At 43.4% G+C, this 17328-nt stretch overlaps 1 protein-coding gene across 5 annotated transcripts in view; it reads right to left on the bottom strand.

The window, feature by feature from the left end:
- LPP (LIM domain containing preferred translocation partner in lipoma) overlaps positions 1-17328 on the bottom strand; it is a 347202-nt gene that overhangs the window by 240182 nt on the left and 89692 nt on the right. For 4 of the 5 annotated variants that reach the window (XM_062005358.1, XM_062005357.1, XM_062005356.1 and 1 more), the window contains one exon: positions 5333-5397. The exons of the other annotated variant lie outside the window; for it this stretch is intronic. The gene's annotated coding sequence lies outside the window, so the exon portion shown is untranslated. The remainder of the gene's footprint in view (positions 1-5332; positions 5398-17328) is intronic. 5 annotated transcript variants of the gene reach the window in all.

Here is a 17328-nt window from a genome sequence, read left to right as displayed (position 1 = left end):
CATATCAAAGTTTTCAGCAAAGTAGGAACACTCTGACAGTTCATATTTTAAAAACTGACATTTTGATTCATTACTGTAAATAGCACTCTGTATTAAATATTGTGACAAGGCATACAGTGTATTTTTTGAGCTCTATAACATTTAGGAAGTACTGGATTTTTTTGGGTTTTTTTTTAAAGCATGTATAATATCCAAGGCAGTTAAAGCAGAACTCTGAGAAAGCTTCTAGAGGAGACAATCATTATTTCTGAAATAACCTACTTCTCTGCCATCATCTCAAGCACTGCTGGGAACTTGGGCCCACAAGGATCTTAATGTACTGTTTGCATAATAAAATAGGGAATTGTCTCACAGAACAAAAGAGCTGTAAGGAAAGTGGCTACATTAAATAATGTAAAATTACTCACTAGCAAATCATCCTGAAGTTGGCATAAGAGAAAGAACACTAAAAGGTGCTGAATTACCACTCAGAATATTTGAGAGTGCAAGTCATAACCAAGATAAACAATTCGATGTCCAAATGTGCCTCTTGCTTACCTCCTAGTCTTTAGCCTGCATGTTTTGCCTCATCCATCCTCTGTCTCACCACTCCCATGTATAAACGAGAAAAGCAGCTACACAGGCAGAAATGAAGGTTGGGGGCACACAGACACCAGGACTGCCTCTTCTAGCAACAGTACAAACCCAGACTGGATGAGTCTGCCCATGAACTCAGTCCTGAGTTTAGTTCTTGCCCATCTTCCCTGACACTTGAAAGACCATTAAATTCTTCTCAGCAGCTCTGTTTTGTCTATTTAGACCACAAGCTCTTACAGAGAGGAGGTGTCTCTCCCCATGCACACCTGTGCAGGGAGACTTCTGCCAGTCTCCTAGGACCTCCTGAAACTCATACAAGGGCAGAGAGGTGCTACTATCCCCTACATCCCAGCACAACCATGCCTGTCTATGCTAGAGGTGTCTGGAATAGAGTTAATTTTCTTCATAGTAGCTAGTATGGGGATTTATTCTGAAAATGGTGTTGATAACACAAGGATGTTTTCATACCATGGGACTTCAAGCTCAGCATATAAAGCTGGGGGAGGAAGGAGGGAATGTTCAGAGTGATGGCATTTGTCTTCCCAAGTAACCGTTCCCTGTGATGGAGCTTTCCTGGAGGTGGCTGAACACCTGCCTGCTGATGGGAAGTGGTGAATTAATTCCTTGTTTAGTTTTACTTGTGCATATGACTTATGTTTTACCTATTCAATTGTCACCTTAACCCACAATTTTCCTCACTTTTACTGTTCTGATTCTCTCCATCATCCCACCGGTGGGGAGGGAGCGAGTGGCTGGGGATGCTTAGAGGCTGTTTAGAGTTAAAGCATGACACCATCACAGGCAGATACAGGGCAGGCAGCACTCCTCCACTGCCAGGGCAATTGGGAAGGGCTGCCCAGACAGTGCTATTCAGGACTTCTCTTTTCACAGGGGCACAGAGCAAGACAACTCAAACTGTAGAGATGTCATAAGCTACCAGAACTGACCCACCAGCCAAGATCACTTAATCCCCACCACCAGCTTCCTTCCAGCTCGTGGATCTCTTTCCCTGGATAACCAGTATCTTCAAAAGCAGCCCATGTGATAAAGAAATTAAAAACAAGCACTACAGCTAACACAGAAAGACCTTGACAGAACACGAGAGAAAAACCAGAGGCTGGCTAGCCTGTTTGCAAGGCGCTAAGGTGTTATTAGAACTGCAGTCAAGGACTTTAGAAGAAAAACAAATGGTTACCATTATCATTACTTGCAGCCAGCTAGCTGCAAGTGGAGCTCTGGGTTCAGTCTACCAAGGGAATGGATACGCTGCCATAAACACAAGCCCAGAGCCCAGTCTGGGACATGGTGGGGCAGTCACACACACTGAAGATGGATCACAATGCCGTTATAACAGGACTCTGATCCAGCACTGCCTGTGTTTCCCTAGGAGCAGCTACACACCACTCACATGCTAGAAGATCTTGTGGACGGGTTTGCATGCCAGGAAGTGTGGTAGTAGTAGTGGTCTAGCCAGACATCCAAAACATATTGGCACTGCTATAATTTGTCCATTCACCAATATGTTTTCCTAAGAAGGGCCATATGCTTTTCCTGCAGTTCCCATATGCTTTCGCAAAGAGAAACAAAAACAGTTTGTTAGTTGTGAGCGATTGATCTCTGCATATTTCACAGAAGTCAAGTAGAAAAACAACAACAAAAAAAGCAGTCAGCTGCTTCCCTCTCCCTTTCCTCTCTGTTCACGAAGGGAACTGTGAAGAGCAGGGGAAAAAAAAATCCAGCCCACAGCAAAATACACACAGCTCATTTTTTGCACCACAAGATATTCTAGGAATCACAGGAGGAATCTTCATTAAAAACAAGCTATCAAAGACCTGGCAGCCAGTGGCATACCAGGCAGTAATTCAATGTTGGGCGTTCGGATCTGCATCCGGAGCTTGCTCGGGACCTCACCGCGGGTAGCGCAGTCCACAGGAATCTGAGCTCACGGAGCAGCACACAAAACAAGCCTGGGGGTGGGGGGACAGTGTGATAAAGAGGTTGCAGCCTTTCTGATTCACAGGACAGCTCATTTGATGCAAATCTATCCATAAATGCAGGTATAAAGCCCCCTCTCCTGTGTAGGGCTGCCCAGGGAGGTGCTGCCTTGCTCACACAAACCCCGAAGCAGTGACTGTGCAAGAGGAGCAGGCGGGCTGCTCAGTTCAACTGGGAGCAGGCACGTGGGCGTACAACTATGTGTGTGTCAAGGCTGGAGCATGAGAGAACTGTAATTGTTTCGTTAGAGACTCATTAAGAAATGCAGCAGACCCAGGGCCAATGTTCAAAGAGGAGAAGTGTGAAACATCTCTCTGGAGGAAGGTGAGCACGTGTTCCTCTTTACACAAATGAAACTAAACAAACAATCATAACACGGACAAATCAGCTTCTGAAAGCCAAGGATACTGCATGCAAAAGCAGATAAGAGGGGCAGAACTTTGTCACAGGGACACTGAAGCAGCACGTAGCCTTTCTCCCCTAGAAAAGAAATTCAGCTATTGCTGTGTGGAGTTCTGACGTCAACCCACTCTTCATCACACTCACTGTTATGGGAACACTGCTGCTTCCTTCCCAAAATGGCCACACAGATACCTGTATATTGCTACAACCCTATACATAAAGGTCTTTGTGAAGACTATGAAAAAACCACAAGGGCAGACGCCAAACTGCTTGACTTTGCAGTTTCAGCCTCAAGGTAGAACTTTGAGGCTCACCTTCTATATAGGACACCCAGAACAGCATGCATCCTTCTACCAGAATAAAGACTTTCTGTGATGAAGTCCCATGTGCTACAGTGCTCCTGCAAATTTCACCAGGGATACTTTTTCCAAAGGCAGTTTTCTAACAATGAGCTAATCTCACACAAAGCCTAATGAGAAACCAGATGCAATAGGTCAAGAGTCCAATTTTCCACAGAACCAAAGCTGAAAACCCAGTTGAGAGAAGATAAATCAGTCTCTTGCACAAGACACAGAGTAAAAAACCAATTTATCGGAGACAGCTTGCTTGGCAAGATACATTATATGATATGTTTTAGTCCTGAGAAGAGTTGTAAGCACCCAAACATCTGACTTCACCACTCACAAATATATTCATGCTGTTGCTTAAGCTTTGAATAGAAAGCAAAACTAATACTGTCTCAATTTAGTTAACAGTCTGTAAGGATAGGCTTCTTCCTAGAATTCATATTTACAGCAACCCACTGGGACAGTTTATTAGAGTTATCCAGAAAAGCTGCCACAGAAAAAGTGAGACTAACAGAAGAGATGCCATTAATCTTCCAGAACCCAACGACTGGGAAGGCCAGGCCTTGAACCGAATCTTACTCTCTTGCTATTTATCTCCTGTCTTCTACTTATTAATCCCTGGTCTTTTTTTGTCTTTCAACATTTATTAATGTCCTCAACTGTTTGCAGTAAACAGGATGCTGAAATCTCATCTCCAGCCAGCCATAATTTACTCAACAAAAAAATGCCACAAAAAATAAACTCAGTAAGAAGGCAAAGGAAGAAAGGAGGGATGTGCATCGTGTACCTAAGGGACAGAAAAAGTGCAGTTATATTCAGTGATATATATGCAGTCACATAGCAGGGTAAAGATGAAGCATTCCTGATGTCAGCAAGCTATACAGATGTTTAAAAATTCTCACATCAGGTACCCTCAAGGGAAACGAAGTAGCTCCACTAGTCAAAATCACCAGGTAGAGGAGGAACAAAATGCAGCACACACTTTCCCAGGTGGGAATGGGTTGCTCTGTACCCACACTGGCTCACAGTGCAGCCCACAGTGCACACAACCATGTGTGGCTTTCTGATGCTGCCTCTAGGCTCCAGGAACCATCAGCACAGCAAAGATTGCCCAGAGCCGCTGCAGCCTCCTGAGGCACATCTTCTGGAAAAGTTCATGGCCACTGGGCAGTTACAGATCAGCTACCAGCTATGTCTGTTCATTCATTACCCACTTCTCAACAGGGCTGCTCACTGCTTTCTTCCTCCAGTTGCCATGCCTTTGCAGCACCTCTAGCACCTCTTTTGCCTCCTGGAATGGCACAACTGAGAGAGGCTTGAAAATAGACCTACTGTCTCAACACTGCTCTGTTTTCGCACTCTTACTCGTGCTGTAATTGAATCAACATATTGTGGGATGGGCACAAAACACAATCCATGTCCCACACATAATCTGGCAAGGGACTCCTAGAAGAGTTTGAGGTAGTGTATTCAAGTGATCCTTAAGTCACAGCTAAATATCTCTAGTGAATTTAATAGAACTGGCAATTCTAAAGAATGAATTCATTGCACCTCACATAAATTTATATTCAAATTATTCTTTACAGGCTTTTCTGCTTTTGTCCACTGAAGCACAGTTAGTTTAAAGCTAGTAATACAGTCAGCTCGCCATCATCAACTGGGAGTGTATCCAGGCTGCAGTGAGCTGTACCATGCACAAGGAGCAAGCTCAGGTCCATAAAAGCAGGAAAATCTCATCCAGAAAGAAGTCAAAGTGACATGGCCCACGTGACAATGCAATCGATTCTGTGCAACATTTCTACTCCCAGGAGGCCCTGCATATTTGCTTCTTCCAGACATGGACACAGAAACAGTAAAATCACCCCAAGTCTGGGTTGGCTTGGCCTTCCATCACCCCGGGCTTTGGGGAAATGCCCATCACTTGCTGAACAATTAAATGTGGTTCCAGGGTCTTCCCACTCTTTTTTAAACTCAGCAGCTGGCAAAGCACCAGGACTTGATCTGTTCCTCACCTGGGAGCAAGGCAGCCCTGTCAGGCACTCAGACAGATGTATGGACAGGCTTTTCCAAGGGATCTCTGTGGGTGCAAACAGAAAGGTCAGAATCAAGGTTTTGCTCATTGCAAAAGCAGAAAGTAAATCAATCTGGCTGTGATACCTCACCAAGAAAACTGCCCAGAAATGGCCCATAACTTCAGCTGTCCCCCTGTATGGAGCAGATCATAGCTTTTTTTCCCCCTCTGTGTCAGCCTGTCCCTGTTTTGTCCCACATAAAGGTTTTTCACACATTGACAGGACAGATTACATCTGAGCAAGTATCAGAGTAACTGAGGTTTATTTGGGAGAGAAGCTACTTGTTTTAAATCACTGTAGGGCTTGTGAAAGGCACTGATGGAAGGGCTGAAGGCATCAAAGTCTCTTTCAAAGCCTGACCAGACATCTTTCTGACTCTCATGCTTAAAGGACCTCTTCTCAGTGAAGCTCCTCCACTGCACAGGCCAACAGCGAGTCACTCCCACAGTGTTGGCTTTGCCACGGGAGCACCAAGAAAAACCAAAGCTGAGGTGGGATGCATTAAACACAGTAATTGTGGAAAAAGTGTCAGGGTGGGACAGTCCAAACCCTACCTTTGCCTCCAGCCCTGGTTTCCTTTAGGGTGCTTCCAAAGACACCCAGTTAAAAAGAAAAAAACACATTTTTCTAAGTTACCACAAGCTGCTTTTAACCAGTAGCCTCTCCTACATCCAGCTTGTTGATATTTGAGCCTACTCGGGTGTTTTCTATTTCCTTTCATCTCAGTCCTAGAGAAGAAATAAGTAAGTTTAAAAAAAATACTAGCAATAATTAGTTAAAGGTCCAGTCCACCACTGCCCACCCCTAGTCCTCCCAGGCTACCAAGTTCCCAACCACCCAGGTTATCCTCAGCTCCTCCTAACTGCATCCTCACACTTGTTTTCTGAAAGTGTAATTATCTCTTCATAAACATGTCTGAGATTAGCCAAGGAGTTAAAAAATCATTAAAGAGAGGGAGGTGAGACATGTCAAACCAGTCACAGACTTTTTTTTGTTAAGAAAACCAGGCCAAAGCCCATCAGCTGTCTTTGCACAGAAGAATCAGGTCTGTTAGGGCAGCAGCTTTGCACTCCTGGTCTGCCATGGAGGAAGGGAGGCACATGGGAGGAGAACAGCTGCAGTTGCTTCAGATCCACACCAAATCACAAGAAGTACAGAGAAATTTGCTGAGGACCTGCCCACACAGAAGCTGGATATTCCTTTCATATTTGCCATGACAAAAAAATCATGTTAACATTTTTGCAAGCCCTGTAAGCCCTTATCAAGTAACAGCAAAGAGGCAGACAGGTGTCCTGCCCACAGAGGACACAGCATATGCAAACACTTTGGAATTCATCATTATTTTTATTTTTTTAGAGGAGGAAACAAATCCCAGAGATTTTTTTGCTGTGTGTGATACATTTTCTGCTCCCTGTTTGATGTTGCTTTCAGACTGAAAACTTCAAATAACTAACACTAACCTTTGCCTCAAGCATGTATTAAACTAATGTCCCTTATGTGACCAGAAATGAATGCGTGGTGAATCACTTATGCCACACACAGTGGGGGTGATGAGTGGTGGTCCATGTCTCTCGATTGCCACACAGACACAAATACGTTGGGGAAAGGAGATCCCAGCTCTCTCTGCATTACAGTCTGATAATTCAGCAGCAGCATTTCTTTGCATTTCTGGAGCTGGAAAGCACAAGCTCCAGGTCAACAGCTCAACCACAAGCAGTCAAAGAGAACAACATTAACTCCTGGCATTTTCTGCAAAGCATGTAGAGATATATATATAATCTGCATAGGCTGCACTTCTACTCTCTCTGCCTGCCTTTAGGAGATGCTTACGAGAAGCTGTATTTTAATTACCGGGCCCAATCAAGGGAATCTGATCTTGACAGCAAGGCAAAGAGAGCAACCCAAAGTTACAGATTTTGGGATATGTGGGTCTCAGCTCTTCACTTCTTTGTTGACATACAATTATTTCTACCAGGAACTAAATCAAAACCCCACTTAACTTCAGAGAGGTTGGAATTTGCATCTAAGGCACTGCCTAAGCCTCAGTTAAAAAACTAGATACAGCTCCACTGAAATTGAAGGAGTTATTCTCATTTTGTCTGGTTATGGATCTATAGACTCATAAACATTACAGTTCATCCAACCTCCAGCTAAATATCTTCTAATAGAAGTAGAAGACCATTATCTTTGTCAGATTGATTGGGATAACTTCTTTAAAGCACTCTCGAAGACTCATTAGCATTGTTAGGTTTTGGTGGTTATATTTTAAGAAGAAACCCCAGTAGCTATTAAACACTTGAGAAAGTCACATTAACAGTTTACAAACAAAGCTGAAGTGGATATGTAATTATGTTTTTGGATTTTCATTGGGAAATTGGCAAAATGGAAGGAGCAAAGAAAACAGAAAAATGAAACTGAGTGGTGCACACACTCACTGAAAAGTCACCCATGTTATTTGATGGATAATGAATTAAAAAGAAGCACAGGAAGAAAAATCTCTCCTCCTTACTAAATGATATTCCAACCCTGAAGATTCTGTGATTCTATGTGATTCTGTGATATTTCAGGTACAGTGGACAGACAAGACAGTGTGAACTTCAGGAAATACAGATGCATTTTGTTTGCTGTTACCGGTTGTAACTGCTGATCTTAGGTTGGGCGTCTCTCCCTCGAGCCTTCCTCTTTCAGCTGTGACATCCCAGCACCCCAGTGACAATCCTGTGCTGACCATGCTCCCTGGCAGCAGAGTTATGCTATTGACTAGTTTTACAGCTCTCTGCCCAAGGGTGGATACTACTGACCAGCACTACATTCATATCACGGACTCATGGTTGTCTTCTTTAAACTATCTCCCCAGATGAACTGGTTCCCTTGGGCAAAAGGCCACCCCATCCACTATAACTGAGCTCCTGTTTAGATTGTTGCACTGCCATAGCTTTGTTGAAGAAGGAGGGTCTTAGCTTGGGTTTTTTCAGCTGTCCTGCCCAAATGATACTGGCAAGTATCATTTATAAGCCAAACTTCAGACAGGGAGAGGTGGAAGAGTTTTGCTTGAACATTTTGCAGAAAATCTATGAACATCCCAGGCCCTGCCCCTAGGTTCAAGTGCTGATTCTAAAGTGTCATCAACAACTCATCAAAAAGAAGCCCTTTTTAGCAGCTCCTCAACATTCAAAAGCCCTCTGAAGGGGCAGGCCTTATAAGCATCACAACCTGGATTATCTAGACAAAGGAGTGGTGGAGGACATTTGGTCTAGTTCCTCATCTGATTTTCATTTCATTAATTCATCACTCACAGAAATACTCTGAGATCCTCAGGTTTCGGTGTCTCTCACTGCAGGAGTAGAGCACAGGCATTGTGGTGCCAGTCAAGGTCTTGCAGCCACTGGGCTGCAGGATGGCAGCAGATGGGAGACATATGCCCTAGCTGCTCTTCTGAGCTAACACATCACCACACTTACAGATATAGCTGTTCCACCCACAGCTCCCTGCTGGCTCAAAAGGGAAAGGGCGGAGAGCAGCACAGCCACACAACACACATACACACCACTGGACTGGTGAGACAGAGGTGCACAGGAGTGGGACAGGGACATCAATGGAATGCACCTTGGGGGGCTCTCCTAATTCACAGAATCATCAAATGGTGAGGGTTGGAAGGGACGTCTAGAGATCATCCAGTCCAATTCCCTGCTAAACTAAGTTCCCCTCAATCATGTCACACAGGAACGTGTCCAGGCAGGTTTGGAAACCTCCAGAGAAAGAGACTCCACACTCTCCCTTTGCAGCCTGTGCCAGGGCTCCATAACCCTTAATTCCTTTCTGCTTTGCCAGCCCTGGATGCAACCTTGAAACTCCATAGCTCCAGACATCTAGCCCACATTCTGCTCCTTCAGTTCAATGAGGAAAGGATGAACTCAATTTTGCCAGTCAAGTGGGAAGCAACCAAAAAAAACCACCACAAAAACCACCATTATTAGTGGTAGTACTTTTCTTACAATCAAATAAACATGCCTCCAACAAATCAAAGACAAAACACAAGGGACAGAGAAAAAGTCTCTGCTACTCCTTCAGCAGCAGAGCAGCTCCCATCTGCAACCACAGCTCAGGTAGCTCAGGTGCAGAGGAAAAGACATTACAGTCTGCCTATGCCACACTCCATGGTACCACCTTCCTGTATCATAGTACTACTGAACTTTGAGAGCAGCTGACCTGGGATGGTCAGGAGGATGCTCAGACATACTGCTTACTGCTCTCCAGCACCATTTGCTGAGTTGGATCGGCAGGAACAGCAAATCTGGGACAATGATCACACACATCCCTCTTGCACTGCAAATCAATAGCCAAAACCAGAAGCATCCAGGTGTACAGGACACCATGAGCACTCAGGGGTACAGGATAGCTTGTACCTTAGTAGGCAGGGGGCTGTCAGCCCCTCACTCAAGCCCTTGCCATGCACAGAATCTCCAACAAGCAGTGGGCAGGTTTGCTCTCGGCCTGACAAGGACCCTCTTTCCACCAGCCAAGTTTCTCCACTTGAGTGAGACCAAAGAGAAAGTCAGACATAGCTCAAATAAGCACCTGGATCTACAAACAACAGATTAAATTCTCAAGCTACAAAACTATGTTTTAGCAAAAGTGCAATTGAACTCCATGTACTTGTTACATTTCTAAATATACTCTGGTTGTCAAGACAACAAAGAGACTGATGGATCTCTAAAGTGTACTGTATCTATTTAATTGTCAGCATTTCAAACTGACTCGAGAAGGGAAAAAAATGCTGCGTGATAAGTCTAATCGTCATGGTTACCACTGGCTAACCCCATAATAAAAATATATATATACTCTAGCTAAATGTGCCAAGCCATGTGAGGAGCAGATGGGAGACATTCTCATTACTGTGACAGCCTCCACTGGAAAACTAAACTTGAGGAAGGATGTGAGAGACTTTACAGATATCTCAGACACAACAGACATCGTGGGCTGCATCTTCCCAGTCGTTTGGCATCAGCTCCTCAGGCTTTTCTACCATGCTTACTCGCCCGACGCGTGCTGGGACAACCTGTGGGGCTGGGGCTGTCTGATTTGCAAGTGTTCCTGTTTGGAGATCTCATTTCTCAGTCATGAAAGCCTGAAACATGAGTTGCTGCACTTTAAAAGCCTCTGACAAAAGCTCATGTGCAACTGCCTTGGATTTGCACTCCCATACTCATCTGCTCGCTCTCTTCTCTCTGAGCAGCAGCATCTGAGCCCACAAGCATCACTGTGGCAGAAGGTGGCTACAGCCAGGCCTTTCTTAATAGCTAAAGTAGGACCCATGTCCAGGCTTGGAGAAGAGAAATAAGCAGAAAGAAACTGCCAGCCACTACTGCAAATTCACCAGCCTGAGGCTGAGCTGGGAAACACCACGCACCCCTAGCCAGCCTCTGCACTCCATTTGACAAGCATAATTCTATGGCATGAACAGCATCAATATTCAGGTGAAGTCCTTCCTGAAAGAAATGTTTTCCAAAAAAAACCAAATCAAATACTAGCATTTTATGTGGAGGACCCCCACAACATCTATGATACCTACCTGCATATAAAGTTACTGTGGCTTTCTTTCACTGACCAAAACTCAGCCACCTATGCTCAGTTCTCGAGTTTTTTTCATTAAATCAAAGAAGAAGTTGCAAGAGAAAGGCAGAGTTTCATCTAGGTATGAGAAGCAATGGAAAACCACTCATTCACCTGGTGAGCACTGATGTCAATGAATGGTCAGGTTTCCAATTAGTCTGAAGTTTCCCCACATCCTTGACAGAAACCACATCATCCTTAAAAACCTCCCTCAAACCCTTCCACTCCTTCATACAGGTAAAAGCTCTGTGTCTCTGCTGTCAGATGCTTTCATAGAAACTGTCAGGCATTGCCTAAAACCATTTCCAGGAGAGTCACAAAGGAAAATGTGATCTGGTTGTAAAACACTACTTAAGAGAAGCACCGCTTTCCAGGTGCCTCAAGCAACATGTTTAAGTTGATGGTATCTTGCCCAGAGCTTGCCCTTGCTTATCATCAAGATGAACAATTTCTAAATTCCAAATATGAGATTCTGGGTGATGTAAAATGAGCTTTCACACCTACCAATACATTCACTGTGAGGTTCACCCTCACGGTCTGCTTTACAGAGTGGTCTGTGCACAGAGATGGGCAGTGGACATCAAAACAGAAGTAGTACAGAAGTGTTAGTTACGGGGTTTGCATGAGAATCATTTCAAATACTACTCAGATTATGAGCGAAAAAGCAGTCTCAGACACAAACAAGACTAAGTTTCAGTTAAAGCTGGTGGGTTTTTTACAAGTATTTGGGTATACCCAAAGTGAAGCAGCATCAGCACTTCATCCCCAGGCACCTAAATAACTTTGACAATAAGCATTACCCATAAGGAACTTCAAAGAGATTATAGCCCCTCTGAAAGCTGTATCCAGAGCTTAACTGAGCTGAAATCCCAAACAACCAAGAGCTTAAAATCATGCACCAAAGTGTGTATTTCAATATCACATAGGTACCAGAACCTACCTTTGGTTTTTCTGTTCCAAAAGTGCCCACCTAGTGCATCAGGCTCTTACCGTTATGCTTTTGGGACAACTATTACGTTCAGTTCTATTGAAGTATGTGCTCTCTGAAGCAAACTCTCCAGGATTACTCCTCCACTTTGGCACAAATGGACTCATTTTCTTGACACAAAAGAACGTTCCCCTGCCTCAATTTCAGCTGATTTCTTTTTGGTTTTGTAAGGCAGAGAAACAGTTAATTTTGCTAAATGAATGCTCTGTTGCCATGACTCCATTACAGACAAACAAAGCCATCAAGATCCTTTTCCCTGGGTATTGTTTTTCTTAAACAGGTATTTGATCATCTTGATTCTCTTGGTTCTTTTCCCCAATGTCTGGATTTCTAGCACTATCCCACAGTCAGATAGATACACAGTGGCTATAGCTACACAGCAAATTAGAGACGTTCCTGCACATATTCATCCCCTCATAATCCACCTCTGCCAGCTGTGCAGATGCACCCTCTGTGATTCCAATGCAAGGCAGTGCTGCCTGCAACAGCAGGCACAAATCTCTCCAAAGAAAACCATAAATTTATGGGATTAGTCCTCAAAAGCCAGAATTCCCGTGCTCCTGCCAAGGACTGAAGGATGCCTCCATCCGGCTCACTATCAAGCCAGACTGTTGTCCCCATCTAAAACCCGAAGCCTAAATTAAAGTGCTTCCCAGTGCCCCAGTTTCTCAAGCGGATGAAGGCAGCTGCACATACATGTCACCTGCCTCCACGGGGTGTTGCAACATTGGCTGACTTAATATTCACAGAGTACACTAGGGATTAAGAGTATTATAGACTATACTAAGGTAGAGGGGGGTTTTCTTTTTCCCTTTTCAATGTTTGCATTGAATAGACTGGCTAAGTAGAAATGGCATTTGTAGCCTGCAGCCATTATCTCAGTAAATGGCTTATTACAGCATGCAGCCTACCAGCTCACCTCCATCCTGTCTCACTTAAACGCATGTAGGTGGTAGTGCTGCTCATTCCAAAGAACTTTCCTCATCACTGTCTCTGTCTGATGGAGACTCTTAGCTGGGCTCACAAGACAGGGCTTAGGATATAAATACTTCAGTATGAGCCTGTTGTTTGGTTCCTATTTATGACAATCAGTAAACAATTAATTACTTCCTAAGACTAATTCCCATCTCTTCCAAAAAGGCTGAAGAGGGGTGAGTTTTGTCTCTAGACTTCAAATTTCCTGATGAGTCACAGCAGATCCACTACAATAAGCTCAATACTTCAATCAGACTGCTTCTTATCCAGGTGTATTCAATACATTACTAAGATGTGGAGTGTGCTATTTTAAGGGCTAATTTCAGACATTGTATGCATAATACCTTCTCATCCAAACACGAGCCTTCTCCTGGATGAGACAGATATACCTCCTGCACCATCACGCTCTCTCCATCCCCCACTCAAATCATATAAATAAACACCACAAGAGCAGAAAGTGAAGAACTGTACAGTTGGTTTTCAAAACACACAGCTCTTCAACAAGTAGCCGTCTCTCCCACTTCATTAGTTCATTCCCTGCCCTTCAGCAATAAAGTTACTTGTGTGACAGCAACACCTGACAAGAAGAAAACATTCGCAGACTGCACGGGTTGCAACAAGTCTACAGCGTCTTGTTTTCTTCATTCTACAGCCAAGAATCATACATTTATTTTTCTGCCCCAAGGAGCAACTCTCTATCCCTGTACAAATCCTCAATTGTCCCCAGTTCCCACGCCACCCACTCACAAGCTCCCAGGCTCCATCAGGCAAGCAGAAGACACCTTGCCCAATCTCTGAGCAGCAATACAGGTTACAGGGACCAGCAGGTGCCCTCTGGTCCTCACTATTTACTTACTTCAACAAATTGATAGATACAAATAATTGTGTCAATTATATTGATCCCAGATAGGTCATTTGAGTCAACAACAGGTTGAACTCTGCATCAGCCTAATCAGCCAACTGTAGTGGAAATTGACTCATTCAAGAAGACTATGAAGAGTAGAGTAATGGTCACATCTCCCCAGACTATGCATAGACCTAGGTTCTCACGAGCTAAGAGTTAAAAGCTCTCAGACACCAACAATGCCTAAAAAAATATGTGGCTATGATGATTAATAGGTTAAAGACCACAACATCTGTGTGAGAGAGACCAGGTACAGGAGACAGATTACTATGCTCTTGCTTTTAGAGTTCCTACTGTGCCATCAAGGACACCAGCTGTGATAAGAGCAGCCACTGCACAGACATCACCTGAGGACCACACTCATTCTTGCCAACAGAAGTTTTTTCCCAGGGCACAACTGGACTCTGCAATTTCTGTGCAAACAGCAGCAGTGCCAGTTTCTGCCAAGCCCGTGCTAATTGCAAGTGATTCCAGTTCAAATGCTCTTAAGTCAGAAAGTATTTAGGTGACGTGTAACCAAGGTCTCACATTTGTTTCGCCAGTTCTCCAGTGGTGAACAAACCTACAGTGAGCTCTGAAGACCCGTCGATGTCTCTTTTCTTTCTTCTTCCTTGGAAAAACTTTCACGTAAGTTCTAACTCTGTGCCAACAAAAATGCAGAACATTTTTGATCCTCTCAATGCCCTCAGCCTCTTAGTGTAATTGAACTGTCAAAGCAACACAAAGGACACGGCCACCGATATTCCATTAAAGTCAACAGATCCTCCAAGGCTCAGGGGCTCCTCAGGTGTTACTTTGAAAGTGTCAATGTCTCTCCATGTACCACATTTATCTAAAAACCTCAGGGCAACTTAGGAACATTCAACTAGTTTCATAAAATCTGTGGAAATGAAAAGGGCAAGTGGTGAAGGATCGTTTCACAAGGACAAGTCCACCTTTAAAGAACCAAGGAAGCAAACAGACTAAGCTGAGATGACAGTTTAAGACATGGGAAATCTCCTCTTGTGTAGGCTTAGTTAGTTAGGGTCACTTTAATTAAGGTGAGAAGTTTTATACATTTCCATGAAATGAACTATTATCTTAGTCTGAGTATTCATGGGACAAGAAGTAGGCTCCAAAAGATAAACAATGACATTTGCTTTGAGCTGCAGGTTACAGAGCAACATAGCTGTTAATACATACAAACCCCTCACTGGAATCTCAGCATCCATTCTCTCTCTTTTACAATATCTATGATAAAGTTTCTTGAGCAAGCTTGGACTGGAGTAACCAGAAACCATTTCAAACAAGATCAGAAATGTGCTAAACAGTGCAATTCTCTTCTGTGGATAGTAACCAGCTCCTTTGAAGAAAGCATCAGGCAACACCAGAGATGGTGAGCTGATGGCCTTGTCTGTGCTGCAGAAAGTGGCTGCAGAGTCACTGCCCCCAAAAAAGTGCAAGCAACTTTCTGAAAAACTAGTGTTATGAATAAAGAGAAAATACAGCACCACATTAATGAAGAAAACAAAAAACCCCCACCACCAAACCAAAAAACCTCAAAAGGTATCGTAAACGCTCTCTTTTTTTGGCCATCCCTGGTAGCTTATGGATCTGCAGTCTAAACAGACAAGTGATGAGATTCAGGTTTATTTCCTATTCTTAAAACACACAAGACCACAATTCTCCACGTCTTCCCAAAAAGCCATTTGGAAAGTTTGTAAATGCAGTAAGAGAAAAATACTCCTGCTTGGTCCATGCCTGTGTCTCCCTGTCCTCCCATTAGCACACGGGAAGAAGGTTGATATAAAGCAATATGATATTTCAATTTGAATATGAATCACTCCTCTGTTGAGAAAACAAAACAGGAGCCTATTGCACAGGAGCCCTATCTGGAGTTATAATGAAAACTGACACATCTAACAGGAGCAATGAAAGTGAAGCACGGTGAAAATACTGTCTCAGATAAACAAACAACAAGCCTTTCCATCATAGAGGATCCCAAAGTGCTTTACAAACTCATAGAAGCAGGAATCATTTCATTTGCTATTGAAATGAGTGGGTACTTAGCTCAGCACCACAACATAGGTCATGATGAAGGGAAGAACATCATCAAGTAGAAAGTGTGTGAGAGTTTAGGAAGGCATGATCCTTCAGTGGAAACTGGATCACTCTCCTGGAAAGTGGAATTTGGTTTAATTTTGATTCATACCATTTCAAAATGGCATTATATAGGCTGAATACCTGAACACCAGACACATACAATGTTGTATTTAAAAGTTACCGTCTGTAAAAAGATCAGAAACCAAACTGGCTTATGCTGGTGCTCCCCAGCTTCTGGTTTAAAAGGTTACAGAAAACAGCAGCAAGGTAGAGGATTGAAATTTCTGAACCCACCTGGGGATTACAAATTAATTTCTTATCATCCACAGGACTGAGAGGTCAGGATTTCCTGCCCCTGGCTCAGCTGCTATCTCAACACGGGGTTTAAGGAAAATCACTTCTCCTCTCCCTAGTTCTCATCCAGCAGTGATATTCAGCCACTACTACTATTCAACATTGCTACTGATAGCAGGTCTTGTCTATCACCAGCTCTGCCAAAACACTGACAGAAGCATCATTTTCATCCTCTCTTCTTTGTCCTTTCACTCTTCCTATTCACCTGCTCTAGTCCATGGTGTCACCTCACTGGACAGAGTCATAGCCTGTTGTACGGTGTTGATCAACAGAGACTCAATATACACTCAAGCCTTTCACATGCTACCAAAATACTGGCAAGCAATTCTTCAGAAATTCTTCAAGGAAGAGGTCCTGAGCAAGAGATCCACACATTTCCAGAGACAAATGTTTGCTTCCGGCAGCATGTGGAAGCTCACAGACTACTTACCTGCATCTTAGAAACAGCTATTTAATCCTACAAACATATCAACAATTCACCTTGACTTAAAATAATGGTTTTCTGAACTCTAAGGAAACAACAAACAAAATCATCATCTTATTCTTTTGGTAAATATCCAATAAAGCTTTTCTGAAAGGAGCTTACTTAATCTTTTCCCACATTATATTCTATACACAGCTGCCATTCCAGAAACAAAACAAAACTTGGTGCACAAATACAAACAAATCAGGGTTTGGCCTGATCTTCTGCCTACACCAAAAGCCAAATTCTTCTCCTTCTGGCTCAGCAACAGAGACCTAAAGCCAGTGAGTTCCTAACATTCACGAAAGGCTGACTTTTGTATGGCTTTGTGCAAGTTCATCTTCAGTGTCTTGGGACTGTATGACAATTCAAGGGAAAATGCCCTTAGAAGGAACATGAATAGTGATATATTCATTTGGACAACTACTATCAAGTTCCGTAGAAGAAAACTCTCTCCAACCATATTGTCATGTTCTTGGCGGTTTGAGGCTCACCCTCATCTTGGGTTTAAGCAGAACAAATTAATTTGGTTTTCCTGGGGAAGGGAGAATAATCAA

The sequence above is a fragment of the Colius striatus genome, chromosome 12 (assembly GCF_028858725.1).
Source record: "Colius striatus isolate bColStr4 chromosome 12, bColStr4.1.hap1, whole genome shotgun sequence".
In the NCBI taxonomy this organism is placed as follows: Eukaryota; Metazoa; Chordata; class Aves; order Coliiformes; family Coliidae; genus Colius; species Colius striatus.
The sequence above is the reverse complement of the archived record's forward strand: the minus strand, read 5'-3'. Positions and strand labels throughout refer to the sequence as shown.